This window comes from Dromaius novaehollandiae, chromosome 2 (assembly GCF_036370855.1).
Source record: "Dromaius novaehollandiae isolate bDroNov1 chromosome 2, bDroNov1.hap1, whole genome shotgun sequence".
NCBI classification, from domain to species: Eukaryota; Metazoa; Chordata; class Aves; order Casuariiformes; family Dromaiidae; genus Dromaius; species Dromaius novaehollandiae.
Window position 1 is genome coordinate 102,283,442 of NC_088099.1, and position 12,551 is coordinate 102,295,992.

Genomic DNA, 12,551 nt, shown 5'->3' on the forward strand with positions numbered 1-12,551 from the left:
ATATGCTAGCTGGAAAGCTCAGTAGATCATATTTACTATTTTTATATATATATAAAAATATATACTTTTTTCCAAAGTAATTTGCAAATATAGAAAATTAATTCTAAAGTCATTCTTGTGAATTAAGTACAAACTTAAGGGAGAACACTGAGCCAGAGAAGCAAAGGTAAAGACTTGTCACTGTAAAGCGATTCATCAGAGGGAACCCTGTAAGCTTTTATGTTTATTGCATCTCTCTAAAAGGAGTAGCAGTAGAGGCTTCAGTTCAGATACTCCTGCCAATGAAGACTGAAGCAGGCTTGCGCATAGGTAAGTCCCTGTCCATTTAGAGCGTTAGAAGCTTAAGTTAGTTGCCAGACAATCGTTAGGTTTCAGCATGGTTTACTGACAACAAAAGATCCACTTTAAAAGCAGGAACTTTCATTCAAAAATAACTTGGTTTCTAAACAGGCTGCAGGTATGTAGCCTTATCTAGAGAGCCCTATATTGTCTCCACTTTGAGATAACAGAGAAATAAGCAGTAGCCAGGACCACATCTCAGTCAGAGAAACAAACACTCCCGTCACAGGTGCTACCTGATCAAGAAGATCTGCCAGGTGTCAGACAGGATCCAGAACTTGTAAATGTGCAGGACTGATGGCCGATGCATTCTCTATGGCACATCAAAATGTTTTTCAGTTCTTCCCATATTTACTTCAGCCTCCTAATGTTACAGTCTAAATAATTATGTTTCAGGCAGCCTTCATTCAAGTCCATCTTATTCACGGATGAAAGAAAAAAGTTATTTCACTGGTTGCTTTGTTCTCTTTTCATTTTCATGTCGTTAATTCAAAGTTTGAGATTACTTTTTGCTGAAAGCTGCTGCAGAGCTTAGAACCGGGTACATGATTCCAAAGAAAGGCTGTCGCCTGGATCTTTAAGCAGAAATATTCCTTGTACAAATAAGGCTGAATGTTGAATGCTTATCACTTTTTACCAGTTATTTTCCCACAGTATTTTAAAACATGAGTAATCTGTAGGCAGGAGATCCAGTTCTGTTCTTTGCTCAAGTTATTTCAAATTTACACTAGAATTGGAATAAATATATGCAGGTTAGAAGAATTTGAACTAATTGTCAGGGTTTGATTTTTAACAAGAGCTGCATCTTAACCCCAGGCTTCCTCTCTCTCCTGCTCCCATCATTGATTCTTTTTTATGTTATAGGAGCTTTATGTTATAGGGGCCCCCTTACTTTTAGTCAATGGTTATATTTTTCACTGCATCCAAAACATGCTTATACCTTTCCCATTATTGTCCTAATGTCTGTGAAGTGCAATATAAAACCCAAAGTGCTGTTTCAAAATTGAGTCAGAGTCCTTGTAGATAATTTCAGATTTCGTGAGGGAAGATTCTCTCTAATTTAGATAAAAGTATATCCACTTTGCAGGGTATATGGTTATCTGTAGAACTGTCATGTGTGAGCTCACATACTTTGCTGGTATGGAAGAGAAGCTGCTTTTTTTTTCCTAGAGTGTAAGATACATCTCGTGTCTTGTGCTAGTGGAAATAACTGTTAAATGCCTACATTATATTATTGATTTAGCAATATGGTCTGTTTGCCATGACAGACTCCACATGGTATTTTGTACACATAAAAGGCATGTGGTTATAGCTCAGTTTTGGTTGTTTGTGGAGGTTAAAGGTACTTTAGTGTAAATGAAAATAAGACCTTCAGCCAACTGCCGGTTTTGAGTACATGAAATAATAGATTAGTATAATAACAAAAGTTCTGTGAGCAATATGTGAGGATAATTATATTTTGAATATTGTAAAAACAGAGTAAGATTTTCCCTATTCCCCTTCCTAAACAGGAAGACAAGTAGAATCTGTGGGATAGAAGCACTTTCTTTACGTCAAATTTTAGGAAAAAAAATGAAGCTTCAGAGAGGTGTGTGTTGGTGACTGAGTGTCTTGAAGAGGAATCTTAGGACCTGCAACACAGCATTAAGAACTGGCAGTAGCTCCTGGTGAATGCTTTTGGTTAAGAACGTGCTTGATAGACATAGGAATTGTAGTGGGTTATGCCATTGACTGATGTTCCCTGACTACTGTTGGTACCTCAGTGTTTCATAGCAGTGGAACCAAGGACATTTTCTTTTGTATGATACGGAGGAAGAAAGTAGATTAAACTTAGGGTAAGCTGTTCAAAGGTCAGTGGTGCAATGTTCTAAGTCTTCAGTGATTGATACTGGTTCAGTCTCTTTGAAAGTTACTGCTGTTTTCCTACAGGATGGTACACTGAAGTCTGTCTACCCAGAAAGTCAGTGACAACTCTGAGATTATGCCCAGATAACTGATTGTCTTTTCTTTGTTTTTAGAATATTCCCTATATATTGAGAAAGAATTCTTTGCCATAAATCACTTGGGAAGAATAAAAGAAGATAAATATGTTGGTTTAGAGTAGCTGCCCTTGTGTGGTTGGTTGCTTAGAGTTTCTATAAAATTTAAGTTGTTCAAAATGTATTGAACTGTAAGTGCCTAATTAGAAGAGTTTTAACTGTTTTCTGTTTCTGGAGCCTTATCAAATTGTGTCCAAGCTCTATTCATACCAAGAAAAAATATTTGATTTAATACTTTTTAGTAGTAGGCACACGTGCAGTCTATATGTTTTGGCAAGATGGCAATCAAGGAACGGTGGTTTGTTTTCTCGCACATGGACTGAGCCTTCACAGAAAAACTAGCATGTTTAGTTTTGTTAAACTTGTTGAGGTATTTGGGTTTTTCATTAGGAACATCAGCCCAAAAATTAATTTCTCACTGGCTAAATGCCTAAAGCTACAGTCTCTGATTTGGTCATATTTACATGAAGATTAGATCAGAAATATAGGTATCTGATACTTTTCTAGCACACTGAATAATGACTCATGTTTCACTGGATAAGATTAAATGCTGTCTACAAAAAGAGCCACTTACTATTCCTCATAAAGAATGATGATTCCAAAATCTCTGATGGCTCATGCAGTTCAGAGCAAGCTGAAATGCCAAGGATACAGTTGCTGCGCTTAAGACAGAAGTCTTTGCTTGAGAACAATTTGGACACATACAGAGAACAATAGAAGAGCTGATGAAACTATGTTAGCTATAGGTGTCAACAGCAGACTCCACAATTCCAATCACAGCCCCCCTTTCTATCTCATGAAAGGACAGTTGCAACAAATTTGTTGAACAGGAGTGCTTAACACTCATGATGTTTTGATGTTTTTCTCTACCAAGAGTTAAACAGAATGCTCAGCATGAGCGAGAGAAAGCTAATTTTCCTGGTATCTCACTGCCTAGCTGAATTAATTCTATTTAATCACTGTTATCTACTGTTTTTTTAGTTTTTGTCTTTGTTCAGAAATACAGTTATACTAATTTCTAAAGAGTTCCTAGACAATTTTCTGTTCAGAGTAATGATGGAATGCTTCTCTGCTAGTTTTGGCCTCCTTGATGAGTTACTTAATCTTGTTTGAAAATTTGTCTTTTCTTGGTTTTTTGTGACATAGTTATTTCCTGTTTCCTTTCTCTTTTGCTGCCTTCTTTTTCCATGGATGATGTCCCTTCCCTCTCTGCAGTTTCTAGGGAAGAATCCCGCCATGTTATGTCTTTGGCCTTCTCTTTGATATATATAGCCAAAAGCTTTCTGAGCAATTTTTAAAGCTCTTGCTGCCTAGAACTCAGACCTCTGTTCTGCAGATTATGGCCTGATCCCTTGTTTTTAAGCACATAACTTTGTATTTGACTTTAATATAATGTCCAGCTTATTAAAGAATCAACATTTCTCCATCTGACTGCTCTATCCTCCATCATATTTGCCACTCTGCCAACCTTTGCCTTATTCATGAGTATTACAATTGATGAAAAGGTAAAAGTAGTAACAGCTCCTTCAGAATAATGTTTTTTTATTGGTGAATAACACTTAGAAATGTGGAGCATGGTGTAACCCCGCAGTTCACAGTTAATGCAATAGTCCCAAGTGAAATCTCCCAGCCAGTATAATTTACAGCAACTCTAATGCTATTAAGTAATACTGGTGACCATTCTGCCTCCAGTCAGTTGAAGGATTAAGAACGGGAGACCTGGCCAGGTGCTATCTATCTGTCCTGCCATATACTCTAGGTCTTGCATCAAGGGCCCACAGCTGCACTTGAGTACTTACTTTTATATTACTTCTCCCTTTGTATGTATGCGTAGACACAAAAACCTTTGTTGAGGTGCTCAGCATTTGCTATCTTAGTTTAGTAACTTCTCATTGACTCCCCCAAAGTACTTGTCTGTCTTCATGAGTATTCTTTGCCTGCCTTTCCATCCTGAATGTTTCTTGTCTTCCCCTCAGAAATTCTTGTGTTTTACTGCAGACCATACCTGATTATCTCCTTTTTGTCTCATCATGCTGCTCCCACCTTACCTATTTTACAAATTATTGTTTTTTCTAACCATCTCCAAACTTTCTTCAGTGCTGCTTACTGCCAACATTATGCTATTCCTCAGCTGGTGTGCAGTTAAGTCCTTCCTGAAGTCCTACTCCTTTTGCAAATCTAAGGGAGACAGGACTAGTGAGTTATGTTTCTGCATGTCATGAATGTGAAATGTCTCATGTATGTGAAATAGGAAGGAAGCTGAACGTTAGAATGTTAGTTTGTAAAAATCATCTTTCATATATTGCATGATAGCTAGAGAATCAATTTTATAAGACACAGAATAGATAGGGTTATACAGAAACTTCTTAATTAATATACTTCCATAGTGAAAGAAGGGATATACTGAGAAGTATGGGTATAAAGAAGTAACATAAAGCAATAAAATGAAAAGGTAAATTAAATAAAGAAGCTGTTCGCTTGGTGAGAGCTAAAAAGAAAAAGTCCTTGCGCTAGAGGTGCAAAATTGTAGATTGCAGGGACAGAAGAGTCATGTTTGAAGTGCGTGAATTGCATGTGGAGGGCTTTCTTGTTAAAGCCTGATCAGCTAACTCCCATTTAAAAGGTTGGCTGGGCTGTTTGCTCTATTCTTGAATCTCTGTACATTCCTCTTTGTTTCTATGAAACCATAAATACTGCATTTGACATCAGCTGTTGGGGGGGGGGGGGGAGTTTGTTCACTGTTCCAAAACATCCAAATTAGATTATGTGACATGCCGAATGTATAAAACAAACATTAAGTAATGGCAACCCTGTCAGTTAGAATTATAGTCCTCCATAGTTTTGGGTCTTCTTTTTGAAAGAGAGGTGGTGCCACAGTTCAGAAGAGAAAATGAAGGGAAAAAAATGCTGTTATTGGTCCCCTAAATTGCAGCTGGCTGTGAAAGAGCAACATCTTTGGGTGGATATTGGAGTATGCTGGTTATAAGCCACTAGAAGGGTATGGGGCAGAACAGGGAAAAAGTGCTGATTAAAAAATAATTAAAACCAGTTTTCTTCCTATACTGCATGTAGACTTGGCCAGAAATTGTGAATGAATAAGTATGTCTACACTAGTGTTATTTTCTAATCTTCATTCACCTTCTGGGTATCTCAGGGCATTTTAAAATTCTTTTCATCTATGCCACCGCCCTTTCTTGTGCTTAAGTTTGGCTTATTTAGGATATACTGAGAAATCACAGGGCCTCTGTAATGTGTCAAAATCACAATGGACCAGCATTAGTACTGGCAGATAAAAGCAGCTGCAGGTTACTTTACAGGGTGTGTGCAGTGTAATGGAAGAGAATTCAACCATGGAAAAAAATACCCTCCAGTATTCCATCATTAAGAGGAGAACATTAAAGCAGCTGCAAAATTAATAGACTGGAAATTCTTTATGATCCATGAAATCTTCAATCTATATTATACTATTCTTCCTAACAACTTCTAATTGCATAAAACCAAATTTCCCTGTTTATTAATTTTGCAGCATAGTAACTTGCAATTGGAAGTAAATTGCCTGAAAGCAAAATTCTATTTCATTTGACATAACCATAAGAATCTGAGGACCATGGAGAGGGTAGCAGTTCCAGCAATTATATACTCCTACCCTGCAGCCAGTGAAGAGAACAACTATTGAAACTGGATTTTGTGGCCGTAGTGGTCAGAGTCCACAGAGATAGTGGTCCTCCATGACAATGAGTCTACATTTATTCCAGAAACAAAGCATGCTCACTTGCCATGAGATTGCTCTTTCCTTACTGCTGTGCCATTTGCTAGGCTGTCAAACTCATAACATTTTGTGGGTGGCAAAATGATGTCATTTTATTCAACAGCTTGTAGTAATTTCCACTCCCAACCCTTCATGAGAGGTACAAATTACCAAAGAAAAAGGGCTATAAGCTTACAGATGGCAGTATCACTTTTCTTTTCCATTGAGATCGCAATATCCTTCTTTCTAGCTGAATGACAATTGTGCTATCACTAAAATTACATAATGCTATGTCCCTTGAGAGGTTATAGTTTAGGATTCAAAGGACAGCTGTCAAAATACAACATGCCCTGCTATGAGCTGTGGAAGTCTCTTAGAGGGCTGTACATATGAGCGTATCTATTCTTTATCTGTGGATTATAGATAAAGTTAACAGTGGAATGTAAATTGGAAAACTATGTTTACATGGCAAGTTAACTGATACATCTGAGATATGAATGACACTAAAATAACCAGTGCCATGCTATCATGGCAGCCAAATTCAGGGCTAACCCAAATGGCAGCGCTATATTAACCCAATGGAGTTTGGTAGCCCATGGTAAAATTGACCTTCTGCCTTTATTTTATACACTATCACATCATACAATGTTTAGTAAAAGCTTCTTTGATTTTCCAGGTTTTGTCTATGTCTTGAAGTCAGCTGTAGTACAATACCCTCCAGTGCTGTACGCTGGCTCTAAGTGCCTGCCAACTATTATGATGAGGCATTAAACCCAAGAGTCTCAGTGCAGTCTTTGAATGTGATTGGGACAGACTCATATAGTTGTAGAATATTTTGTCAAACAAGATCAAAAAAAAGAGGAAAAATGTCGGAAAAAATATCTTGGTTTGAGTAAGTCAGATAGGTGCCACTTTTCCTTTTGAAGGAATGGAACAGAATAGGGTGACTTTTAAGCAAGAGCCATGGTGACTCCAGAAAGGTTATTTTTATTTCTTCTAAAACTGAGTATCACAAAGAAGAAGAAATGTGTGCATCACTGCATATACTGCTTTCATAAGATAAAAAAGATTTAGCTGAAACATTTCTAAATGACAGATGGCAGCAAAGCTAAACATGGCCAGTGCAGATCTTAAAACAGTAAACCTCGAGGCTTGGCTTTTCCTGCTCAAATGACTCAGTTAACTAGACTGGATGATGCATCTGGTATTATTTCCCTGAGGGTCTCAGGCAGCTCCTTGTTTTCTCTCACTTCTTCCAGATACTAGTATCCTCTGCTGACACAACTTTAGCAGCTATTGTAAAATACATATTGGGAACAGGAAGCTCTTAAGAAAACAAGCCTGGTTCTAGTGAAATCCTTGAAACTGGGGAAAATATAAGTGAGGAATGAGAAGTGGAGAAAAAATATAGCAACAAAACTGCTTCTAAGGGGCAATTTTTACCACTTAGGATAGTACTGTACTACTTGAGTAATACAGAATAGAAGGAACAGTACAGATTGGTGGTGTGTGGCTCACACTGTGGTTTGCACACCACCTATTTCTGAGCTGTATCATTTGCTGTAGATTGCTTTGGTTGCCAGTAAGCAAATCATGTTAGAAGAAAGCAAAATGAATGCATCCGTAATAATCTTTTCATGCCATGGCCACAAACCAGGAGTAGTTGTCTGTGACATGAATGAGAAGGGGAAACATGAGCAAGATAGACAAACACCATTCACATTTTTAAATCCGTGGTAAGGGATATATTTAACATTGGGGATAAGGCATCTAAGATGTACAGGCATTAAAAAACATTTGCCATTAAGCTGTGTGTGAATGGATGAGAGCATGATTTATTTTTTATTTCCTAGTCTGGTTTGTGCAGAAGATTTGTGGGACAGTATTTGTGAATGAATGGGAGTTGTTGGCTTGTTTAGTCTAGCATAACAAAAGTTGAGAAAGGATGCCATTGCTGCCTCTAAATATTATCAGTGAGAGGAAAGAGTAATTAATCTAAAGGACAATGTTGGCGCAGGAATGACCTGGTATAAATTAGCCATGAATAAATTTAGGCTGCCTATGAAAAAAAATTGTAATCCTTAGGGCAAGGAACTTACTTTCAGAGCAGTGTAGGCAAAAAACTCTTATTTGTTTAAAATAGAGCTAAGAACATTTACAAACAGGATTGTATGATACTATTATCTGTCAGAACAAGGACTAAACTCCATGGCCTATGAGGTCTTTTCCAGTCCTAGGTTCTCTTGCTCCTATGGAACATTTATATCAGGCCTATGCGATGTATATTCTCCCTGACCACATATGGCCCACCAAGTATTTTCTTTGGCCAGCCACAACATGCAGATAAAATGACTTGTTTGTACTCTTTCACTTCTGCACACAAAAGCAGCAGCCAGGAATGAGCTGGTGCCTCTTAGCCAGCCAGTCCTGACTGCCTGGGTAGTTAAGAGGCAGTGGCCTGTTTTTTGAGTATGAAAATCGTTCCTCTGCACGCTAGGCAGTCTGCAAAGATTTCAAGATTATACTTCTAGAAGTGAGGTCAAGAACATGAAGGAGCTCAAGAAACAGGGTTTGGGGTACATGTAGGGGAGCTGTGGATTCACTGGGAGTCATAATGAGCAGTAACTGTTTACATCCAAGGATAAGCCACTCTTGCCGATTGCAGATTAATTGCTATGTATTTGTAGTTTTCTTTTGGTAAGTGATTACCGTAGATCAGTTGTTGCAAACAGCAGCTATCTCACACAGTCTGACAAGCTTTGATGCTTTTTGCCCCAGATGTATGTTGTCATCCAGAACCAGCTGCTGTGAACTGCTGATCAGTGGGGAACAATTACAGTTAGCGTAAGCAGTCCCCACCAGGCAGTCCCTGTAGCAGCAGCTGCTGGTGACTGTTCGTTCTTGGGAGTGTTCACCCCCGGCCCTGTCTGCTCAGCTGCCGTGTGGTGATGCTCAGGGCCTTACCTTGGGATAGAAATCTGCAAAGAACGGTTCCCAGGTATCAGTTTGTGGCTATGAGGAAACTCCTGCTTAGTGGGGCTGGTCAGCAGGGACTGATTACCCCTGGGAAAACATCTGCAGCACAGGAGGTAGAGGATGTATGGCTGGAGAAGCAGAAGGCCAGGTGATGTTGCATGTTGCACTAGGAGATAGTATGTGTACAGAAGAAGGGTAAGAGAATTACACTGCAAAATTATTGTGAGAGAACGGGAATAGGGATGTAGCAGTAAAAAGCTTGGAGGCAGAGAAGATGGGAGTACAGTAGTGAGGGCTAAAGTTAGGCCCTTGAGGTGGTGAGTATTCTGGAGTGGGGTTGGGGGAGATGAGCTGATGGTGACAAGCTGAAGTCCTTTGCATACCACCCCCTTATCTGACTATGCTCTCTTTACCTTGCATGGTGAGACATCAGTACTGCTTGTGTTGTGAAGGGCATTCTTCTGTATAAGCTCATACAGACAGACAGCAGTTGCAGACTGACTAACTACAAAGTTTTATCTACTGTTCTTCTCTGCCACCTTGGCTTTATTCCCAATGTAGTTAATAGAAGGAGGAGGATGAGAGCTGAAATGAAAGCTTATTAGCTCCAAAGGCAGAGGGAGCTTTAGCAAGGTGGCAGAGAGATAATTTAATTTTTATCAAGTTCTCAATTAGCAAGCAGAAAACATTAATTTATATAATCAATATTCATCTTACTGGCATTTTATGGAGAGGAAAGAGGTACTCCTAAAAACTCATTCTTATTGGCAATTCTAATTTGACAGTACTTCTTGTTAACTGAAGAGAGCTTAACTACCCCCATTCTACATACATGTTCATTCTGGTAATTTTTAAAGCAATTATACTTGTGTTTTTACTATGTTTGAAAATAATGCAACACTTACTTGATTTTTCTCTGTGATCTGTGTCTTATTGCACTTGGATGGAAGCTTTATGAATGTATTAAAAATGATTTCAAAATAACTTTTAATTAAACTATTTTAATTAAGGTATTATAATTGTTTAAAATTCCAATTTAATAGAAAAGTTAAGCCGATTTTAAATGTGTTAGATGTACAGAGAAAAACAAAACAGAAATATGCTTGCATTGGAAAGAACCCAGCTTACTGAGCTAGAGGAGGTACTCTCTGTGGTTAGAGAACTCACCTGGTTGTATCGGGAGAGCGTGTTTTTCCACATCTTAGAATTAGTCTTACTCATCCTCTCTGATACTGCTTTTTTTTGTCGTTTAAGGGTTTTGAGGTTTTCTTTTTAGATATGTTGGAAGGGATACATAATCTGCACTTCTCTTTTTTCTTTTTGAATTCATGATTAGTCAACCATTGAACTTAACTAGTTGAACACAGAGATAAAAAAAATAAACTTTGTTTAAAGAAGGCTACTGCTGTCAAAAGCTAGACTTGTACTCCAAATCTGATTCTGGCTATTAGCTAATGTTCTGGCCACTCTAGGTTTGACTTTTTTTTCTAGCTTTGTAGTAAATGTAGTTTGAATCCTTTACAACTTTTTAACTTGAATACATAGTAAATATTTTAGTAAGCCTTGTTCTTAAGGGAGGTAGTAGCTTTCAAATGTAATTTAAATTTTTGAAAGAAAAATTATCTTTATTTTTCATTTGTACTTCCTTTTTAATAAGTGATTCTTGTTAACTCTATCACTGGCCCTTGCCAACATGCTGTTTCAAGGTTGTAGTACAAACGTGAGTTGAGTGACTAGAGTCAGCATTTCCTCTAAATAGAAGTCTGCTTAGGGCAAGAATGCATATCGTAAGCCAGCTTGTCCTTGGCATTAGTCAAGAGGAAGATACTGGTAGAGAGCAGAAGAGAGAAGATTAGTGGGAAGTGTACAGACAAGAGATGATGTGGAATGATGATGGATGATGTGGGGAAGAGGGACTCTGGAAGAGAATACATGAATTGAAGTTTATCTGTCTTGACATGTTGATACACTTGGTTCCAATAAACTCGTCAGAGGAAGACCTGTCTCCTGGGGAATTGTGCCAGGCTGAGTGCGTCTGTTGCTCAGCATTAAGTCTGGGTGGTAGGTGAGCACAGATCTTTATGCAGTAGGGTGCGCAGGCCAGCCTCCCTTCAAAGAGCTTTTCTTGATCCCCAGGGGTTTGGTGTGCTCCTTCAGGGAGCACGCTGGCAGCAGGCAGGAGAGCAGGGAGACGGCTCCTGCAGGAGAGATGGAACCAGGAGAAAAGAAATAGCGTTTTTGGTGCTGACAAAGGAGAGTGAGCGCTTGTAGCTCTAGGGAGTATATTTGATAATATGCTAGGTGATGGGCTAGCTGGCTGCCTTATAGGCAGTTATGTGTGTAGGTTTAAACACAGTTTTTGAGGGCAAGATAAGGGGAAAATTGGGTGTGTGAACTTAAGAGCTTGTATTTAAAGGACCCAGCATGGCCCCTGTACAGGTGTGTGTGTGGAGGGGTGTACTTATCCTCATGCCATTTTCATCAAAATGCATTTTCTCACCAGACTAGGTGAGCCATTCATTTTTATCTACTTCACTAGCCCAAATTCAAGGACCTGCAGTTAAACATAAAATCTAAACTAAATAAAATTAATTACAACTGGAGCAATTAGAGGTATATAAACCTCTCTTCTGTGATATCCTGTCTCCTTCCCCTTCTTGCTAGATGATAGAAGCAGAAAGTAAGTGTAAGGCAGGAAAACCAAATGACTCTAACTTCATCTGAGCTAGGGCTGCTGGACCTGGCATTAGGGAAAAGGGCCTGGTCAGCAGAGAGGTTTCTTTCAGAGTCACAGCCCACTGTTTCCATTCCCGTTATTAACTGAGTTGGTACCATGATTATATATCTGGCTTTTTTCATTGATTCATATAGAGATTTACTTTGGAAAAAAAAAAGTTTCATCGCTGTCTTTTTTTTTTGTTTTTACTTTATTGGTTTTTCAGAGATACTTGCTTGTGGGTGCATCACACTAGTCACTTCTGCAGCCAGCTGCCACAGGGCTCTGCCTTTTCCTACAGGGACATTAGGGAGCCAATTGCCAATATTAGTAAGAAAACTGATTAGCAGAAACTTCACGCCCACGCGGGGCTGCCAAGACAGGGAGAGCAGCGCTGTGAGAAACCCCACAATCCCAGAGGGGCCTGGGGGTGTGCAGGGGCTGGTGCTGGGGGCTGATGTGGGGGCGAGGAGATGGGGTGTGGGGCAGAGCCATGGGGGGGGATGATGTGTCTGTGGGGTATTGGGGCAGTGTGGAGGGGACATGGGGACTGTAAGGATGATGTGTGTGTGGGGAGGGGATGATGTGTCTGGGGGGTGTTGGGGCAGCGTGTGCGGAGATGTGGGGTGTAGAGGTAGTGTGTGTAGGGATGATGTGGAGGGGTGTTGGGATGGTGGGGGTTGTGGAGGGTGTTGGGGGCAGTGTGTGTGTGGGGGGGTGATGTGTGTGGGGA